The sequence below is a fragment of the Passer domesticus genome, chromosome 4, assembly GCF_036417665.1.
Source record: "Passer domesticus isolate bPasDom1 chromosome 4, bPasDom1.hap1, whole genome shotgun sequence".
Lineage (NCBI taxonomy): Eukaryota > Metazoa > Chordata > Aves > Passeriformes > Passeridae > Passer > Passer domesticus.
In genome coordinates this window covers 80,816,671-80,828,468 of record NC_087477.1, presented here as the reverse complement: position 1 = coordinate 80,828,468, position 11,798 = coordinate 80,816,671, and the positions used below count along the sequence as shown (strand labels likewise).

At 39.0% G+C, this 11,798-nt stretch overlaps 1 long non-coding RNA gene across 3 annotated transcripts; it reads left to right on the top strand.

Annotated features, from left to right (window-relative positions):
- The first annotated feature begins 4,595 nt into the window (after positions 1 to 4,595).
- LOC135300146 (uncharacterized) lies at positions 4,596 to 11,467 on the top strand. Of its 3 annotated transcripts, none has more exons than XR_010362034.1 (3): positions 4,596 to 5,378; positions 7,214 to 7,334; positions 10,970 to 11,467. It is a non-coding gene; the product is annotated as an uncharacterized LOC135300146 (long non-coding RNA). The 3 variants fall into 3 exon arrangements; XR_010362033.1 differs by lacking the exon at positions 10,970 to 11,467 and adding an exon at positions 7,767 to 7,893; XR_010362032.1 differs by lacking the exon at positions 10,970 to 11,467 and adding an exon at positions 8,946 to 9,097 and having other exon boundaries at positions 5,154 to 5,378.
- Positions 11,468 to 11,798: the final 331 nt, after the last annotated feature.

Below are 11,798 nucleotides of genomic sequence, written 5' to 3'. Positions count from 1 at the left end.
TTCTGGTGCATCCCTAATGGCTGTGTTTGGGGTGGCTTTTTGGAGGCAAATCCCCTGGGGAGTGCACAGAGGAGGCAACAGGATGGGGGTCCATGGAATATCAGGGGTCTGTCAGCTGTGCAGACCCAAAAGTGCCCTTTGACCCTTGGTTTATGGGAGGTATTTCCAGATCCTTGAGGTTTTAAAGATTTCTAAAGATTTGTTGATTTAATTAGATTTATTACTGAAGGAATATTGGGGACAGCCAAAGGTGATATTTCTCCATCATCAGAAGGTATGAAAAGACATTTTATTATTAGAAATCTACAGTTCTTATGGAAACAATGGTGGACCTGGGAACTAATTGGCTTTTAGGAATCTTCTGTCACACTATTGGTGAACTATGAATAGCACACTCTGGAGAATCAGATCTATACACAATGGTTACAGAAAGAGAGATAATAATTGTTTGATCCTTTTCTCTAAGTTTCTCACAGCTTCTCACAGTTTCCCAGGATTTTCCTATGTCTCTCTCTGTTCAGAGAATATGTGATTACCACAGACTTATGTCTGTGTTAGCTGAGGGAAGGCTTTTAAACAACTCCATGAACTCATATTATCATGGAATATATAAATTGTGTTGATTAGAACTGGTTCCAAATCTTTGTGACTTCACTTTCACTGGCCCAATGCAATGAAAAAATAATTGAGGCAAAAGATTCTTCAATGGGATAGAAGCAATAGGTTCTTCACTCGATTCAGCTCAAATTTCATAAGCTTTCCTTGAGCAGTCAAGGCAAATTTATTGTGTGGAAGGTGAGCAAATAACTGACTTAGAACTGTAGATAAGAGTTACTCTTTTCTCTCAGTCAAGCCTTGATATTACCAATCCTTAGGCTCTTGCAGGCAGAATTCAAGGGAAAAAGAATTGTTAGGAAAATACTCGAAGACTGGGAATAACAACAGTCAGAACTGCTTATTTGCCCTCCGCTCCCTAATTTTAGCTGTCATGATTTTTAAGACTATTCTGGATTTTAAACCTCACTGTGTACCTGCTCTCCTCTCACATCGTGAAACCACCACTTCAACAGCACTTAGACTTGGCTCCAGGAGAAAGCTTTAAAATGCTGTGAGATTAGGAACAGAGAATCCAAATTTTCATTGAAGATTATGTGACGGAGAAGGATTCCACTGTGCATAACTCTTATCACACCACAGGAAAGGATTTAATTCCTAAAATTCCCCCAGCCCTATATTCCTGGGTTTCATGCTAACACATCTTTTACAGCAATGAGAATAGAAAAGGTGTCTGTGGGCAAAAACAGGAGGAAGCTGGAAAATTGAAAACTGGAAACTGAAAAAGCATAAGGTCTGAAGGGAAGTGGTGAGAGCAAATCTGGCATCTTCCCTGCATACCAAATGTGTACATCTTTATTTTAAACAACACTGTTATAGGTTAAGCAGGACAACAGATAAACTCTTCTAGTTTTGGGAAAAAAAATCTTGATATTTTACTGCTATCAGAAGAGTGGCTTCAGCTGAAATCAAGATCTGCCTTGACATCCCCACAAAGGTGCAAAGGACAGGACAGGATTGACCATTTTTGAGCCTCACTTTTCTACTTTTCTTGTTTCATAAAAAATTCTGATGTTTCAACAGTTTTCCAGAGTTTCAGTATGAAAACAAATCCCCAAAACTTTGTGATTTTACCAGGAAGGAGTTACTGTTTAAACTTCAGCATCACTGACTACATGAATAACTTCAGAAAGACTTAAACTTCATTAAAGGCAGGGAGGAAAACCTCTTTTTGAAAAAAAATATATATTTAAACCAGGGCTGACTGCCTTGTGCTTGTTCAGAATTCCACTCTGGCTATGACAGTGGCTTTAGTCCACTGTGACTTTGTCATGACTCTGAAATGTGACTTTATGTCTTTAATTGCGCAAGACTTCAGAGCATTGGCTAATATCCCTCAACTGGTCTTTTCAATTTTAAATAGTTCACAACCCTCTTTCCCCACCTTTTCCTAAGGACCAGGAATGTGGGCAGACAGCACCCTCTGCAGTGAACGATGGGGAAATGAGAGTTTGATTTCTGCCAGGGAATTTTACTTATATTTGCTGTATCAATTCCATCTGCTGGGAGCACTCTTCCCCACACTGTGATTTTTCAGTGGGTGAACGAAATAATGGAGCTTGTAGCTGGTGTGAAAGCTGGGACAGGCAGTGGCATCTCAGGATACCTTGTAGCATATGTGATGTGTCAGGGAATAGAGCTGGTGGATAAATTTATTTCAAAATATTCCCAAATTCATGGCATGTGCTGTTTCAGGTGTTATTGTCTCCTTTCCCCCTAGGCTGTTACCTCTTGTTTACAATGACAATCCTGTCTCATGCTACAGAGATGAGATTTGAGATTTTTTTTGAAGTTGCTGCTTTATGTGTAATTTGTTAAAGGAATCACAGCCAAGGGACACATCTCTTGTTGCAGAATTGGGATCTGATCCAGACTCCAGGCAAACCTGTGTTGGCACAACTCTGTTCAACCCTGTAGTTACCTTGATGCCTTGTGAAGACTGACCTAGAACAGAGGCTGGACAGAGGTAAAGAATAAAGCAGGGATTTATTAAAAGGCCTCAATGGATGCACCTTGGGCAGCACAAGAGCCCAGCCAGGGCTGCACCCAAGATGGACCAAAATGGTCACAAAATGCACAACTGCCCACAAGGTCTCTCCCTGGGATCAGTTCTGCTCCATTTGCAGATTGCAGTTCATTGTCCATTCCAGCTTTAGCCCCTGCAGTCCCATCCTTCTCGTTTTTCTCTCTCCAGCCCACGTTGTTTGTGCTCTTGGGCTGAGATTTGGATCATTTGTCCTTGGTCCCCAGCTGGAGCAGGAATTGTTTTGTCTCCCTGCTCTGTGCAGAGAGCTCACCATCCCCTCATATGAAGCCCAGACCCACACACTAAAGGAGCACAGAATCTGAAAAATACAAAAGCTAAAACCTGAGGCATCGGACTCGTATCTCCTGCCAACAAATAGTAGGAAATCCCCACTTTGCTAGAAGTGTTCCAGGCCAGGTTGGATGGAGCAACCAGGTCTAGTGGAAGGTGTCCCTGCCCATGACAACAAGATGATTTTTAAGGTCCCTTCCAACCCAAACCATTCTATGACTCTATGTTAGAACATGAGAAAATTTGGGAAATACACAATAAATTCTATTTTCTGCTCTTTGAAAAAATGTTTTGGCTTCCAAACATTTTCCATTATTGTTTTCAGGCTTTCCAAAATATTCTGATTTTAAAGCTCATAGAGACGTCTAATTTCATTGAGACTAGGTCAGTCCTGGACAAAATTAGATTAATAATGGTTTTATTTGGTAGTTTTTTACTTGTGGAATGCTAGTACTTCCTCATAATTCAAAGCATGTTGGAAATGTGGGTTATTCCTCTTTGATCTGAAGTTTGGTTGAACAGTAGAGATTGAAACAAATGTGAATTAATGTCCCTTGCTTTATATGGCCATGTATAAAATTTTATGGTTTAGTGGGTTTGACTCAAGTTGTGACCTGACACAGAGAATAAAATAAAATTACTCACTCTCAGTGTTTCTCCTCACTCTACCCAAATTTATATAAGGCCAAAGGAGCACTCACCCCTGAATGTGGGAGGTGAAGGGAGTTGCAAGAGGTACAGAACAATTTCTCCTTCTAAGTTTCTGAGCAATTTGATATTTAAAGCAATTATTTACCATGGTCAATCAATGAGAAAAATCTGCTAGAGGATTTTTTTATTGGTCTTTGGTTTGTTTGCTTGAGGGTGGTTTCATTTCCTTCCCACTGTTGGTTGAAGAAATCCAGAGTGATTGCTCCACTCATCAAATTCTTTTAGTCTTTTTCTTGTCACAGCCCTTGAAAAGACTGAGGGATGCTGATGGCTCCTTCAAGACCCTCAAAAAAATTTCCTACAAATACTGAAAATTCTTTTTCAATACATTGTAATGAAGAGCCTGGTTTTAGTTGACTAAAAATATCCCAATGATCACAGCTAAACATGGAGGGAAAAAACTGGATTTCACTGTGCTCTCATGTTCTGAATTACAGTCACCATGCCTTAGGATGATCTCACTCACTTATTTCTAGGTAAGGTGTGGGTGAAGGCTGTTACAAGGTCAAGGAATGATCCCAATGTAGGTGGAAACACTTCAGACTGGAGAACATGGTGCCACTCAATATTACATGGAAGGAAAAACCCTCCAAGGAAAATCTTAAAGCAACCTTGTTTACTTGCTCTAGAAATGTGTAAAAGCAAAGTTGTTTTCACTGGTTTTGCTCTGATGAGTTATTGGAGAGAAAAATAAATGTCACTCACATATCAAAAGGAAAAAACATCACTTGGTGCAATTTTGCAAGGCTGTGCAGAATGGCGGACAAAGGAAGAAAGCATCATGAGCAAAATTCAACAGCAGGCTCCAGAGATATAAAATCCTGTCAGGTGAATTTTACAATCTAAAATAGTACTAATGGTGTTGATCTCCTTTGTAAAGTGCTCAGTGATTTTTCTGGACAAAAGGAATACACAAGCTATATTACGATGATGATTATTAATGAATTAATGATCTTATTCTGTAGCTATTGAGTACATTAAATGGCTACTAAAATCATTATTTCAGCATGTATATTTCTGTATAATATTTTTATTTTCTATTCACCAACTAAGAGCTTTTCCTTGTTGTATTTCTCTTTGACACTTTTACCTTCCTATACTTGCTCCCTTATTTATATGCTCCCACATCTATAGACTTTATTTTCCTCAAGATTTGGAGGAGCTTTACCACCACCATGTTGTTCTTTGGGTCTTTTCAAGCTCAGTAATCCGTGTCTTGTTTGGGGTAGAGCTCTGGGGGAAAAAAATTGAGTTGTAAAGCAATGTTTAGGTGAATTTCCATGAGCTGCAGCTGGGCATGGAACACCTTCCAGTATGAAGGACTCTATGAGATAAAGCTAAAGTGATGCTTCCCTGCATTGGATTTCAGTAACTAATGCAGTAACACAAATGCCCATAAGGATTTATAGTCTTGGTCTTCTAGGATACTCTGATTTCTGCAGCTTCTTTTTTCGTTTTTTCCTCTTTGGTTTAAAAGAGATGGACATTTCTGTACTTTTTTCCTAGAAAAATTTTACTCCATTGCTAAAATCATCATGTTCTCCTGACCCTCAGCATTGTCTTCCAACAGGGAACTGGCAGGATGGCTCATTATGACATCAGTACTACAGTGTTTGTTCATAATGATTTATATTATTATGTATGTAATGGAATAGAACTTGCTGTGGAGGAAAGAGAGGTACATCCTATAAGATGTACAGCCTCCTATAAGAAATATCAGCTCTCAGAATCTCATGTAAATATTGCAGCAAAGCATTTTTTTGTGTTCTAAAGTTTTCCTCACTGACTTTTTTTTCAATAAAACCCCCCAAAAAACTCGAAATGTAATTGAAGTAAAGGAAGATGACAGAATGTGTGTAACAGTAACACTTCCTGGATCCCTCAGACCAACTGAGACAGATCCATAACCTAAATCTCTGCTTTAGGCTTGAAGACAATATTTGCCTCAAATTTTAGACACTACCCATGACACAAAGGTTTCAGAAATCTTTTGTCCAGGACCTTCTTGCAGCCCAGGAAATCAACCCATGACCATAGCAAGAATAGAGGAGGCAGATGTTACTGAGGACGTTACTGAGGGTAGAAGTTAACTGCTCATCATCCCAAAGACAAGAATAGATTCAGTCTACCATCTGAGGTTCAGTTTTGGGAATTACCTTTTTATCTCATGCTTTTGCATGGGTAAGATAAGTGTTTCCATACTTGGAATATTTGAGTACATACAATCTGCTACATAGAAATGTGGAAATGTGACATAAAACTATGAAAATATCTAGATTTATATCAAGCCTGAGGACTTTGCTGCTGTGCTTGGGCACTGTATGCCCTTGAAGGCAATATGGAGCTACAGAGCTTAAGCAAAATATTGTGTGTGATCCTTCTCTAGAAGATCCTCCCTCATAAAACTTAGGACCTCGGTTCAAATACAAAAGAATTAGGCTCTAAAGTCCTGTATGATTTTAAATTCTCCACTCTGCTCTATCCTGAGTGAAGCAGGCAAGATCACACACTTCATGCATTTCAATATGAATTTCAAATAGCTGCTTTCAAGTCCTTAAGGGAGCAGAACACCCGGTGACCACTCTGGGTGTTGTGGACTCGTTTGCCAGCATTGATGATCTCCTCCTTGCTCCTTCATTTACTCTGCCTATCAATTAGGCTGGTATTGTTCTGGAAGTTACTGTAATTGGCAGGTTGTGCAGACACAGCTGACAGTCACTACACGGAAAGGTGGGGGAGGATGAATACATTTAAATACATCTGCATAGTGAAAATGAGCCCCTAACAACAGCAAATACAGACAGCCTTAAAATAATTTTGAAAATATATCACAGTCAAGGAGAACAGCCTGAAGTATCCCACTGATTGCAATCTGGGAGGCTCAGAAGTAGACAAGAGAATTGTTCAGCAGCTCAGGATGCAGAGAAATTTGGGTGTATTCGGCTTCTTATCTCATCTATCAAACACATTTTGAGTGATTTTGTGCTGGGCAGTTCTGCTGCTGTTTTTGAAAGGATATAAGCAAGGCTGATCACTCAGGTTGATTTTGATGTCTTAGGTCCTGGATGTGAAGTGGGAGCATTATTGCAATAATGGTCTCTGCTCTCTGGTGACCGTGACAGGACCTGAGGGAAGGGCTGGAGCTGTGTCAGGGAAGGTTTAGGTTGGATATCAGCAAAAGTTTCTTCACCCAGAGGGTGGTTGGGCAGTGGAAGAGGCTACCTATTGTATTTGTGGGGTTCCCAGATGAAGGAAGGAATGATGAATCTGACTCAATGTTCTCAGACGGCTAATTTATTATTTTATGATCTATATTATATTAAAGAGTACTAAACTATACTGAAGAAAACAGAAAGGATACTTACAGAAGGCCAGAAAGATAATAATGAAAACTCGTGACTCTCTCCAGAGCCCTGACACAGCTTGGCCCTGATTGGTCAATAAGTCAAAACAATTCACATGAAACCAATGAAACAATCACCTGTTGGATAAACAATCTCCAAACACATTCCAAAGCAGCAAAACAGAGGAGAAGCAAATGAGATAATATTGTTTTCCTTTTTCTCTGAGGCTTCTCAGCTTCCCAGAAGAAGAATCCTGGGCAATGGAATTTTTCCAAAAAATATGGCTGCCACAGTTACCCAGAGAAGCTGTCATGGTCCCAAGCCTGAAAGAGCTCAAGGAGCATTTAGTGAGTGGGAACTACAAATCCTTCCTTTTGGTTTGGCCTGGCATAGTAATTTGCATTGTCTTCATCTCCCCCATTGCATTTTTCTCAACCTATCAAAAAGAAGCTTTTCTACCTTACCAGTTTAACCTGCAGGGTATTCCTTGGGATTTCATGTTAATGCCTTTAAACTTGCCTGGCTTTTCCCTGTTATAAACCTGCCTTTATTATCCATTATTCAGTGTATGTGAATCAATGCTCACTATTCAGGAGCCAATTAACCAATCTTTTTGGTTAAGTATTTTCAAGTGCGGGCTACATACTTTGATTTTTATTTTAAGTTTTGATTCTGACATTTTGTGGGGGTGGCCTTGATTCCTTTTTTCCCTTTTCTCAATGCAATTTGTGCTTTGCTCTCCATGGGGAAATTAGTTTTCTACTTAATCTTTCACGCAGACAAAGGAAAACTTGATGATGTTCTCGGCATGACTGGAGGGTTTTTGTGAAATCATCTCTTACTGTATCTGGGATCCAGTGGCATAACTGCAGTCTGTTAAGTCAATAAAATGGGGGAAAAAAATCACATTGATGGTGTGGAGTTAGAGTGGGTATTAATCAACAGATAATGTCTTAATGTCTGCCTATATTCCTGCTGCAAAGTTAATTTCATGTAAAGCCTTCTTGTTCATTCAGTGAACTCCGAACTGGACATGTTGCATTCATTTAAATCAGTTTTAAATGTTACCAGGGACAATATGTTTACTAGAGCTGTCAAGAAAACATATCTGGTTAAAATCCTGTTCATGTTTCAAATACTTATCACAAGTTTTGCCTGAACTTTTTTTAATTACAGTTAAATGTTAGAATGGAGGAAATTTATATTGAACCAAATGATTACTTTGCAATTACAAAACTACATACACATAATTAAATATTTGCTTTGTAAAAATTTATGTTGAATATTTGATGAAGTTTCTTTCCGGTCAAGGAGGAATTATGTTCTCTGGCCATTGCTATTACTAAACACAGCCCCAGTGAATACAGTGAGTAATTTCTTTAAAGGAAACTATATTAAAATCTCAATAATGCATAAAGTTTAGTATAAAGTTTTAGTACCCTGGAATAATAAGTTTACAGCCATCTTCAACTTTCTTCTTTTTCCTTCCCCAGAGGGAAATCTCCTTAATATTTAAAATGTGTGTAATTTTTGTAGTATATAAAAATATATATAATTTATATTATGTAATGACATGGTGAGACCAGACTTTGCTGGGTTTGCAGTGAAGATGTTACAATGTAAAGATGCTGACCAGTTACTGCCAAGAATCAAAAAAAGATATCAAAAATTTATCCAAAGCTCATACGGTAGTCATTGTGATTTGGACAAGTCCATTAATTATTTTTTTAATCACAGAATTCTCCAAATGTGTCTAGATTCAAGCTTTTCAAATATTTCAATAGTTTTACCCAGAAATAAAGTATTTTAAATAATTTATTTAAACATTGTTTTATTTCCATTATACTTGCAAGTTTGAACTCTTATCCCTACTGATAAAACCCAAAATGTTAGAGGTCTTCAGCATTGTGAAGCCACTTTCAGCTTGTTTCAGTATTTGTGTTTTTATGTCCTGTCAGGAACATAAAGGACTGGCTGAATACATCTAAAATCAGAATTTGTGTGCTCTGAATCCATCAATTCCCACCCACTCACTCTGGATGTTCCAGCAATTTGGGTTTTTACTCAGAAGATGCAACTGTCAAGGGTTATCTCAAAGAAATAGACCTATTCTGTGGCAAAACCCTTCTGCTGTCCCTTTATTTCTATTGCTGGGGTAATCATCCTAAATAGTCACCTAGGAAAGTGGAGATAAATGAAAGTGCAAAGTGTGTGCCAAGGTACTCTGGGGAAAGAATCTGAGACAAGGGAAAGAAGAAAAGTGCCAGGAATACCTTAGCAATGATCCTAAAGAATTAGAAATCCTAACCCCAACTGTGAGCACTTGTAACAGTACACAGCACAGATAAATCTAGCTCTGTGCTGTCTGGAAGGCTCCCTTGTCATGCAATCATTTGATAATTAATGTATTCAGCTGGTGATTAATGCAATAATTACATTGTGATGTATTATAGGGCTTGTTACACTTGTCAGGTAGCGCAAACAAACATTGAGAAAAATGTGGGTTAATCTACAGAGAGTTTTGTTTAAATGTGGGAGTCAAATAACGAATTAGCAGATTTATACCAGAAAAAAAGTCCCCTGAATGATTTAGGATTTAAAGCAACTTCCATATTCTGTGTCTAGGAAAAGGCTGTCTCAGGAGAGAGTACTTCCTAAATTTCCTCATGCAAAGGTCTATGATGGAGTTATCTTCTGCAGTTTTGTGTGAAACCCAGACCTTGACACAAAAACATTGACACGGATATTGTTCCCAAAGCTACCAGACAAAATGACTGAGTATCCTGGTCCAGCTCACAACCCAGTTTGCAAAGCTTCCCCAAGGCTTCAGGGTGGCAAAATCCCAAAAAAAGTCACTAACTCTGAGCTGAGAGCTCGGCCAAGTCACGTCATGCATGAGCCTGAAGTCAGGCACGAAGCATCTTTGGTGCCAAGTGGTGATTAGATAATTTTCTGAGCAACTAATTAGCTGGGAAGCAATTACCAGTTTCTCATAGTAATCTACCAATGCATGTCAGTGTGTAGCCTCCAAAATCTTTGCATTTGTACATCCCAGTGAGCTGGTGAGGAATGAGAAACCTCTCTTCTCTCTTTTTTTGTCTCTTTTGGGACATGGCAGATGCATTTAGCAATAGATTAAAATTGCAAATCTTATACAGAGCCCACTGCAATCCACAACCCTCTTCCCATAGATTTGAATGAACATTAAATCAAATATTTGGGTGTACAAAATCAGCAGATGGATGAATCCATCAGTGCTGTTGAGAGCATTTTGGAGCTGGAGCATTGCCTACATCTTCTTTGAGCTTACCAGGATTCACAGGGAAGTGATTGTTAATTGACTTTTTTTTATGTACCTCACACTGTCTGGTTTTGTTTTGCCAGAGAGAGATTCAAAAATAAATTATGTGTAAGTAAATGAAAGCAACTCTGATAATCTGTTCAGCAGCAGTAGGAATGTGCCTAATTTCATCAATACTGGTGATATTTTCATGGTCTTGGAACTTGGATTTACGTCCTCTATTTCCATACATACAGGAAAGGTGTTTTATATCATGCTGCCAAATAAAAGGGGGAAAAAAAAAGAGGGCAAATGAATGGATGAACTCTTTAAGTCTTCTAAAAGAACAAACTGAAAAGGCTTCCTTGGTGAAACCCAGACTTCAAAAATTATTATGAGAAGCTGGAATAGGAATAATAGAATTTTTCTTTCTTCTTAAGATTGATTTTTTTTCAAAGGCGACAGATCAATTTGGTCTATTTTTAAAAGCATTTCTTCCAGCCAGTTTTAAAGCCATTGTTCTTGAGGAAAGTTCTGTCAAATCTCATTTATTCAGAATGTTTTTTGTTTGGTTTTTCTTTTCCCCTCTGAATGTTGATGGCATTCAAAAGGCAAGTATGATATTAAGGAGTTGTGACAAATGGTGTTAATGGGGATCTTTTCCTTTTCTTTTTCTGGGAACTGACTCAATTTAAATTGCAGCTGATACTGGAGGAAGAGCAGATTAGCCAGGATACACCAGGAGGCTTTCCATCCTCCACTATACTCCACCATGTGACAGTAGGGGATTATGTGGAACTAGAGAAAGAAAATTCCAAATTCTCCAGCTGTCAGAAACAGCAGCAGGTAAAGCAAAGACTCACAGGAAAAATAAAGTTGTAAAGTGTTTGGCCCTCTTCCCAATAACTCAGTGGGGTGTGGGATGACGGGGAGATTTCCAACCAAACCACACACCCTTTGGAAACAGCAAAACCTGGATCAATCCCATCTAAATTTAGATATCCATCTGAGGCGCCTGTATCTGATGGACCAGTCCTTCCAGAACTGGTCCATCCTCACTGGAGGCAGTGAAGAAACTTTAAAGACTGATATTTTTGGCCTCCATCTCCATCTCTGTACTGTTGCAAATGCAAGGCAACAGGATCCCTAAATAAGGCACCTCAGAGAAATTGCTAATTTTTTTGAATCCATCTGAGTTGAGACCTCTGCATGCAAGGAGCTGTCTGTAGCATGTAATTAAATTTTTCTGCTTTATCCCTGTTTCTTCCCTTTCTTCCACCATCCTCCCTTCTCCCTGTACATCCTTCCTTCCTTCCTTCCTTCCTTCCTTCCTTCCTTCCTTCCTTCCTTCCTTCCTTCCTTCCTTCCTTCCTTCCTTCCTTCCTTCCTTCCTTCCTTCCTTCCTTCCTTCCTTCCTTCCTTCCTTCCTTCCTTCCTTCCTTCCTTCCTTCCTTCCTTCCTTCCTTCCTTCCTTCCTTCCTTCCTTCCTTCCTTCCTTCCTTCCTTCCTTCCTTCCTTCCTTCCTTCCTTC